The sequence below is a fragment of the Haliotis cracherodii genome, unplaced genomic scaffold, assembly GCF_022045235.1.
Source record: "Haliotis cracherodii isolate W230 unplaced genomic scaffold, xgHalCrac1.p SCAF_11, whole genome shotgun sequence".
NCBI classification, from domain to species: domain Eukaryota; kingdom Metazoa; phylum Mollusca; class Gastropoda; order Lepetellida; family Haliotidae; genus Haliotis; species Haliotis cracherodii.
The window spans coordinates 25,104,921-25,114,765 of NW_027266266.1; the positions used below are offsets into that span (position 1 = coordinate 25,104,921).

General features: G+C 41.0%; 1 pseudogene; it reads left to right on the forward strand.

Moving 5' to 3' along the window:
* The first annotated feature begins 3,380 nt into the window (after positions 1–3,380).
* Positions 3,381–9,278, forward strand: LOC139454962 (uncharacterized; annotated as a pseudogene).
* The last annotated feature ends 567 nt before the right edge of the window (positions 9,279–9,845 follow it).

Consider the following 9,845-nt stretch of genomic DNA (forward strand, 5'->3'; position numbering starts at 1 on the left):
TTTCTGGTAGTTATTACCCGAAGCTATGTATTCGCCAAACATTTTGATCGCTTACTTATGTCTTGATTTCCTGTTAATCGTTTAAACAACTGCACCATCATTAGAATTTGAAGTGTGGTTAAATGTGTCGTGATTGCGTCATTACACCTGGCGTGACTTATGTTATACTTCAATTAAAGTTGCTTTATACATGTATGTTGCTCTATCCAACACATTCCACAAACCGAACATTTTCACAAGAAACCACTGAAGGATAAAAATCCATCATATGATCATCTACTGTCCCTTGATCTCTATTACTGTTGGCTTTTGTGTGATAACTACCAGGACAGCAAAAAACTTTCATAATTACTGCGTAATATACAATCAGTTCTCATGTGAATCTGAAGAAAATAGAATGATTATTATTTCATATTTATATCATTAAAATTGACACATTCTCTACAATCTGTCTATTCGACTTGTTTTATGTTTCAACTACCTGGTCGAGAGGTACAATCATGATCACCAGACCCTGACTTGTTGGTGTAAGGCTGTTCGCGAAATGGGATGTTGGCGAACAGGGAACAAGCCGTCTTTAGACGATAAACACCTTCCAACTGTAATGACATAACCTTCGTTTATCCTCGTTTTTTTGTGTTTATTCAGATGGTGGTGTCCGGTATATGTAGTATTCAATGGATCGGTTGATATTTTTCTCTTGTTTGAGCCAGAGATAATTAGTTTTAAGGTTGTGCATCATGGCTTGATGTGGTGAATGTATCACATGTTACGTTATATACACATTGTAACAGAAGGGAACACATTCAAGCACGCACAATCATGCAATAATCTTCAACGTGGCGTTAAAACCCCATTTCACCTCCCCTGACCTCACCATTTCAACACTTGCATGTTTTTTACTCTTCGTCTCTTTATCGATGCATATGCCAGTCTAAAATGTGACAAAAAGGCTGATTTTAGATGTCTTTGACCAAAGCTGATTTTCCTGGATAAAGACAGTACAACAATATGGTTAAATTAAAGTCAGTTGGTGAATTTGGGCGAACGCCGCTTTGCAAAGAGTGGTGCAATTGTTTCAGGTTGAATGTTGCAGGTATAGCACTGCTATCAGGGGCGGTATGTATTCTCAGAAATTTCTTGAGAATACTAACTTGCTAAAAATTGTAATACCTCGAAGAGTAACGTTTAGGTTAGCGCAAAGTGAAACTCTGAGAGCAACGCTTAGTTCGGACATTGGTCATAACCAGGGGGAAACTACTACTACGACTACTACAACTACTACTACTACATGTACTACTACTACTACTACTGCTACTACTACTACTACTACTACTAACGAAAATCTGGAGCTCAGAGCGCTCGCTGAAAGCCACAAATACTTATGCTGTGCCCGTCCTTTCGTATTCTTTTGGTGTTGTTGATTGGACGAAACAAGAAATTCAGGGTATTGATACCCTCGCACGGAGAATCATGGCTGACAATAGATCCCACCACCCTCGCTCTTCCCGCAATCGCATATATTTACCAATTAATTATGATGGGAGGGCGTGGTTTGATTGATGTGGAGGCCCTTCATGATAGTATTGTTTTGTGACTCTTTCACACATTTATTTGTCTGATGATCCTCTTGTGAAGCATGTCAAGACTCATGATGAAAGCAAGGCATTCCACAGTTTTCTAAAACGAGCCACGGATGTGCGACATAATCTCAATGTCGGTGTTGATTTTGTTGATGTTTCTGTACTGATGAACGACCACTGCATCGAGTTTACGTGCGGAATGTTGAGATGATCAGCAACTCTGCAGAGTCCTTTGCTTAGATGAAGTCGTCTGGCCTGAAAAGTGAAACAGAGGGCTTTCTGCTTGCTGCTCAGGACCAGTCACTTCCAACTCGAAACCGCCAATGTGTGATTTTGCATTAAATGTGAATATGAAATGTAGATTATGTAATGAATTTAATGAGTCTGTCCAACACATTGTCATTGGATACCAAGCTTTGGCACAAACACATAATCTTAAGGACAAGATGGCATGGCTCGATCCTTTTATTACCGTCTTCGTTTTGACACAGAGGACCATATCCGGTTTTGCTACCAGGAATCCAACCTTTCTGACGATCTGCGTAATGCAGAAGGTTCCGGTGTTCACATTCACCGAAAAGTTCTTGATGGGTTTGACTAGGCAGCGCTTCCAGTGAAAAGTCTCATTCGCTGTCTGGGCTGCGTGGAGAGGCCCTGAGCTGATGATGAGCCTAATTTAATTGAGCTCTCATTTATATTGCGTACATTGTGCATGGGCACAGTTGAAAGAGATACATACAATCGCAGGTAACAGATAAAGCAAAACTTCGTTCGGCGGGGGAAAGACCCGGGGTAGAATAGGTCTTCAGCAACCCATGCTTGTCGTAAAAGGCAACTAATGGGATCGGGTGGTCAGGCTCGCTGACTTGGTTGATGCATATCATCTATCCCAATTGCGTGGCTCGATGCTCATGATATTAATCACTGGATTGTCTGGTCCAGACTCGATTATTTACAGACCGCCGTCATATAGCTGGAATATTGCTGAGTGCGGCGTTAACCTACCAACCAACCAACTAACCAACCAACCGGCGAGGAATAACGAGATACGTTCGGTAATGTCATCAATTACATGATCATTTGTCTCTGAAACCAGAACTGTTGAACCAACACGAAGCAAACACAGTATTTATTAAACGTAGATAATAAACTCAATAACATTGCTTAAAATTGACTATGTTGGGGAATGTCCACAAGACCCATTTCCAGTTGCTAAACCAATTAGTGTTGTGTTTAAATTGCTATTAAGTCATGCAATAAATTAGGCAGCCCTAATGCATTCCATTTGGGTGAAATACATCACATGATGGAACATCAAGTGTCCATTACGGATGAATGTATTGATGTATTATGTTACTGCGATTGAAGAGAACTAACGCACGCCATGAATTCGAAGTGCATATTTGCACCTGCTGCACCGTTATCAGGACAGACATAAAGAGACAATTGTTTGGGTGCAGAGGAAAGTGCCCCTATACACTGTGCAGGAGCAATGTCTTTGGTAGTGTTCTGTTCGCGTAAGCGCACGTAAAAGAAGATGACGACTGACAGATTATCTTGTTCAGAGACACATTTTGCACTGGAATATTATTTGTTCTTGTACACGTTATGAAATAAAGCAGATCAGACTTTAGAACAGACAATTGGAAACGTGTACATTACAAACTTTAAGAGGCCTATTCTTGATGTCTCCTCATGATGTGATAGTCAGGGAATATGGATACATGTGGTACATTGATTTTGTGATAATTGGCACATAAGTATTTGGAATCAACTTATTCTTACTTATTAAATAAAATGTTCTCAAAAGTAGAACACTTAACGGGTGAGATACCAACCCAAGTCAAGTCGAGCTGTCCCCCGTTTCAGCTTCATTCTTTAAATATTTGAGTATCGCTTCCTGTCTCGGAGGAATCTTTCGTCGCCTGAGCCCTGGAGAGAAAATGACAAAGTGGGACAGACTTAAACTTGTGAATATCATATTTGTTCAAATAGTTTTAATGACAAGTGTTGTCTTCTTCTTCATTGCTACCTACAACTTTGCAACTGACTCTAAACCTGTTGCACGCCTTATGTCGTTCTGTACTGTCATGTTAATAGATTTCGTCTACAGTATCTTTCTGTCAAAAGCATTCCAACTGTTGCATGTTCGTATTTGCAAGTATGAGGAACGGTACGATGGATTCAAGAAGTGGATGAGAAAGTTGAGAGCAATTGTGATTGTCGTTCCTTTATTCGCGGTAGTATTAAGTCCACTAAAATACTTTATGACGATGGGCTCTCCTGAAGTTCGGAACGATATCTTTCCTACCAATACCTTTATGGAACCTTGGAAATCAGTTGGATTAGTTATCACGTCCATTGGATACACATGTTTAGAGATTCAGTGGCAAAGCAGTTATATTGTTGTTCATTTTCTTTCGCTGTTTTTGTGGCAAGAATTTAACCGTGTTGAAACACAATTCCAGGAACTTGCAAATAGTCAGTGTGAAGACACTGAAGCCAGGTTCAACACCTTGGTAATTCATCATGGCCATGTAACTGAAGTGCTTGAGGATATCAACAACTATGTGCAACACTTTATATTCACATGTTTGTTTTTTACTTTGCCTATTATTTGTACAATGGTGTATTCCATTCTATCCAGTCCAGTTAATTCTGTAGAAGTGATTGCTTACAGTATAGGATGTACGTGGATTGTCCTGAGTTTTGGTCTCGTACTGCTCGGTAATGCACTGGTCAGTTCAAAGGTAAGGATTTTGTCCATATTTTATACTCTGTTTTATCTTAGGATATACATGTGGGTAATGATTATCATATCAGAAATCGTGAGTGAGTTAATCAATGTGTTATTGCCGCTTTGAGTATTCTTTCATTGTGTGTCAGCTTAATGTGAGAATGATGCAGGTCTTAGACGTTTCCGTTTTTGTTGAGATCCATGAGTATTGGTATGGTTTGTTATGGTACGGTGAAGTCTTCATAAGAACCAACTTGAATTTCGAACGCACAATCAGTGGATGGTAGCAGGACTAAGTAATACAACAAGGAGTACATGTGAGTGTACAATACAACGTTATGGTTTTCGTTGCAGGCTCATGGGCATCTACAGTACGTGTGGAGGCTTGACAAAGAACATTTCTCTGGCAAAGGGCTCAAGAAGGTATTTGTGAAACTACCTTTACACTTTATTATGCCTAGACAAAATCATGTAAAATGATACCCCGGCCGTAACACCCACACTGCATAGCTGACACCGCGTAGAGCACCAATGCCGGTCATCGTCCAATAAACCATGTGGTCATTGTAGGAATTGAATATGTTATGAGCAGAACATTATTTATTTCGCAACTGTTGTCAAGATTGTCTGTATATAAATTTCTGAGTTGAGGGTTAAGATGCTTTGTTTAGTTCCAAGTTTATCCAAGACAAGACAAGACAAGACAAGAGACAAGGGAGAATATAATACCACCCAGTTCTCAGTTTGGCACTATGAACACTTTCCTTAAGAGCATTTTAAAACAATAATGGTTGATTGTGTCATCATGGTCATACGCCAGTAAAGTTTCACATTTTATGAATGCCTGAAGTGCATCGGGATGAATCAGGTCGAAGTTGTAGGTTATTAACGAAGAGTAGATTAATTACAGTATGTCACCTGCAACCTATGCTGGTCGCAAGACCTCAGTTAGTTGGTTGGTTGGTTTGTTGTTCACTCAGCAATATTCCAGCTATATGACGGCGGTCTGTAAATATTCTGGACCAGACAATCCAATGATTAATATCACGAGCATCGATCCACGCAATTTGGATCGATCACATGCATCAACCAAGTCAGCGAGCCTGACCACCCGATCCCGTTAGTCGCCTCTTACGGCAGGCATAGTCGCCTTTTACAACAAGCATGGGTTGTTGAAGACCTTTTTTTCCACGGATCGACCTCAGTTGGAGCGATCGGGGAGGATAGGTGACTTGGTTGACTGCATGCCATTGTACCTTGCCTGCTTATAATAAAAATCACTGGATTGTTTGTGCCAGAACTAAATAAACTTTAGAATCAAACGTGTAAGGTGAGGTTTTAATGTTTAATGGTAGCATAACCCTACATTGAAAATAAGTGCGATTGTATTCTTCATGTAATTCTTCCATGACGAAATTAAGCACAGATCCTTTGGTGAATTAAATACTTTAATAATAGGTCTGATATTTTAAGCAGTTTCAGTTGATAGACATTTTTATGTATAGGTGGGGGCACGGGTGGCCCAGTCGTCCAAGGCGCCGCGATTCGTTGTGCAGAGTTGCGTCCCTTAGGCACGCCAGAAACCTATGATTGTGAGTTCGAATCCCGGTTCGCCCAGATTATGTTTCTAGATTTATCAGCCCCATACCCGTGCTCGTGGGTTTCAATGAAGTGGTAAGCGTCTGAGACGTGCATCACTTCTGGCTCTTCTCCCACATTAAGCTGACACATCATGATATAACTGGAATTATGTCAAAAGCGGCGTTAAAACCAACTCCCTCTCTATGTATAGGTTATGAGAAGCATCAAAAGTGTAGATTATTAAGTTGCACCATAAAGAAAATGAAGTGAATCCTTCCATGTGTAGTTTTAAATCACATCATTATTGTGACGTGTTTGCCTTCTCACACAATAAATAGTATGTCACACTTCACTGAAGAAGCGCTAATTTTATGATCTTTCGACGTTTTTTTCTCAAACCTTTGCTGTATTGTTTAAATCGTTTTATAGTGTTTTATATACAAGCAAATATATACTACTCAAAATTTGATAAGGATCATAGATGTTTTTCTTAATAAAAAAACAAAATAACTGCATAACTGGCAATATTGTGTTCAAGTGAAATAAAAAACGTCTCCAACACACTTGCACGTGCATTTCATGCCATGGGAAATGCGTTTCACATCACAGTTCATGCTTTTGGTACCATTGCACGATTTCCAATCAGGCAACGGTGTCTGATTCATTCTGAAACTTTAAACTCAATTGAGTGTTTACACTACGTTTATCTACGCAATGCCCCCTCAACGTGTAAGGCGTCGCCTGACGACAGAACAACTGGGCAGATGTATTGGAATGCTTGATGCTGGCTATTCACAACGTGACGTTGCCAATGCACTAAACGTCAGCCAGAGCGTTGTAAGCAGGGCCTGGTCCCGACAGCAGAATTTTGGTACAGCAGCACACCGACATGGGGGTGGTCGTCAGAGGTCGACAACCCAACGCCAAGATCATTTTGTGGCTCTTCAGGCACGACGTCATCCCCTCTGGACAGCAGCCAGCCTACGTAACGACCTCCTGAACGCCTCGGGGGTGAATGTGTCCACTCAGACGATACGGAATCGTCTTCACAATGCAGGTCTCTACTCGAGAAGGGCATGTGTCCGAATCCCCCTGACTGTTCGACACCGGCGGGAGCGATTGGAATGGGCTGAAGATCATGTCACTTGGACACGGAACGATTGGGTTCCAGTTCTGTTCACCGATGAGTCCAGGTATTGTTTGGACTTTACAGACAGGAGGCAGCGGATGTGGCGACGACAACGTGAACGTTTCCATGATGCCAACATCAGTGAACATGACCGTTATGGTGGTGGTTCCATCATGGTCTGGGGTGGAATCAACAGAGATGGAAGGACAGATCTTCATGTCCTGGAGAGAGGAACAATGACGGGGGTGAGGTACCGGGATGAGATCCTCGATGTGTACGTCAGACCCTACGCTGGTGCTGTTGGCCCTGAGTTCATCCTGATGGATGATAACGCCCGTCCTCATCGCGCCAGGGTGGTTGAGCAGTACCTTGAGCAGGAGACAATTGTCCGCATGGATTGGCCAGCGAGCTCGCCGGACTTGAACCCGATTGAGCATGTCTGGAACATGCTGCAGGTTGCCCTTTCACGCCGTAGAGCACAACCCACGACTTTGGCAGAGCTCGGACATGCCCTCGTGGAAGAGTGGAACAACCTTCCCATTGGGAACATCCGGGTGCTTATTGACAGCATATCTCGACGTTGTCAGGCCGTCATTGATGCAAGGGGAGGTCATACTCGATATTGACACTTCATCGACTAAGTGTAATGATGGACTATCCCTCATAACTGTGTAATTATTTCTCTTGTTTGCTGTTAACATTTTTTAATGAAATGCCTTTTGGTGTTTGCAGATTTCAAATATTCCATATTGATACAAGTTCATGCCGTTCATGAATTTTCATTCATAACATGATTAAACACGTTTCTGAGTCAGAGTCATGTCTTTTGTTATGTTTGTGGTAACTTACACACATATCACCTAGTGATCCTTATCAAATTTTGAGTAGTATATATTGGTGTAATTCAAAATTTTGTACCGTTTAGTGACCTACATCGCAACAGTTTGCATGTCATTCTTGGTTGGTGAAGCAGTGAGGAATACCATGTTTGTTGAAAGTAACATGCCACATTAAGATCAGACAGGAATTTCTAGAGGGTTAGAGACGCCATACCAATGACTTGGTGATACATTTTTTGCTTCTGTTAGTTCCCAAAGGAAAGGCACAATTCTTGCATTTTGCCAAAGCCTATTTAACGTTAGATTAGTTGAATGTTATTTTCCTCCCTCAGACCCAAATATTTAAAAGTTGTAAATTACATTTCGAGACTTTCAAATATCAGCCAATTTGAAGATTGTAAAGGGTCATGGTGATCATCAAAGTGAATGTCATGACGTGCAACCAACCAAGTCACTGAGTCTTGCCACACACCATTTGATCACCTCTTTGCATACTTTGGGTTAATGGGAACCTATTTAAAAGTGGCACATAAAGAGCAGGTGATTGAAAACCGCGATATCGTTATCGTTATCGTCACTCAGCATTTATTTCACTGACAGATTATGCTGCCTTGTTGCCCACCATATACTGTCATGCCTGTCATGGTGTGCATGGTAATAGGCTCATTTGAAGTCTTAAATTGCTTTTGTACTTTAGATGAACCTGTTTGTGTCAAGACTGACGGGAGACAGTATCGGCTACAACATTCATGGCCTCTTCACCATCACAATGCCAACACTCCTTGGGGTGAGTCATAATATCTATTGCATGACATGGAAAAAACGAGGAAAACTCAGTCATATAAATATACAGAGTAGCATGTAGAATCCCAATGTGAGCGAGTCAGTGAGTGAGTATGGCTTAAAGCCGCTTTTAGCAACATTCCAGCAATATCACGGCGGGGGACACCAGAAATGGGCTTCACACATTGTACCCATGTCGGGAATCGAACCCGAGTTTTCGGCGTGACGAGCGAACGCTTTAACCACTGGGCTACATGCAAATGACATTATCTGTGTTATATGTATATATGATGTATTATGGTTATTGCTATTGTTTTCCATTACTGTCCTTTATCGTTCACATACTTCTCTTATTCCGGTTGTAACGAACCATAAATCAGAAGACTGCATGTGAACACTTCTCTATGATCCTTATAAGAGGCATAGATTGTTCACAAATTGATAGCATGCATGTGTACTTTAATATATTTATGAAGAAGACACGATATCATAACAGCCAGTTCGTCCACTTTCAGATTGTAGGAACACTGGTCACCTACATAATTGTGGTTGTACAGTTCAAGCCACCAGACACTTCGTGTCAATGCAACATGTTCAGGAACCTCACGGAGGATGATATGCATTGAGGAAGACCATATGTAACATCATGTGTTGGCTCTTGTCATCACTAACTTCAGTGTGTCATCCTAGGCTTCTCGTTGTCTTGAGTGGGAATGCTGAGGAGGTGCATTGATATCACCATAGGGACGCCCCCATCCATTGCGATTCGTGACGACTGACACTCTCGTCCTCCTGTGAAAATCGTCAAGAAAATGTAACAATAATATTCGCATGAACTTGTGATTTTAGTTTGATTTTCTTGATACTTGATACATCTATTTAAGAGTACAATAAGTTAATATTTTGCATTGACGAATTTAAGTCAGCTTGTATATATAAACCCATAATCTTCATTTAAGACAGTGGGGTCATTAGAATTAGTTGTTTTTTCCGAAAGATAATAATGACCACTGTTAAGTGATCGTAACCGGGGTATTTCTTGTTTTCCATTTATGGTAGTTATTACCCGGAGCTGTGTATTCGCCAAACATTTTGATCGCTTACTTATGTCTTGATTTCCTGTTAATCTTTTAAACAACTGCACCATTTTTTCCAGAGTTTAAAGTGTTGTCAGGGGGTGTTGTTTTCTGGAC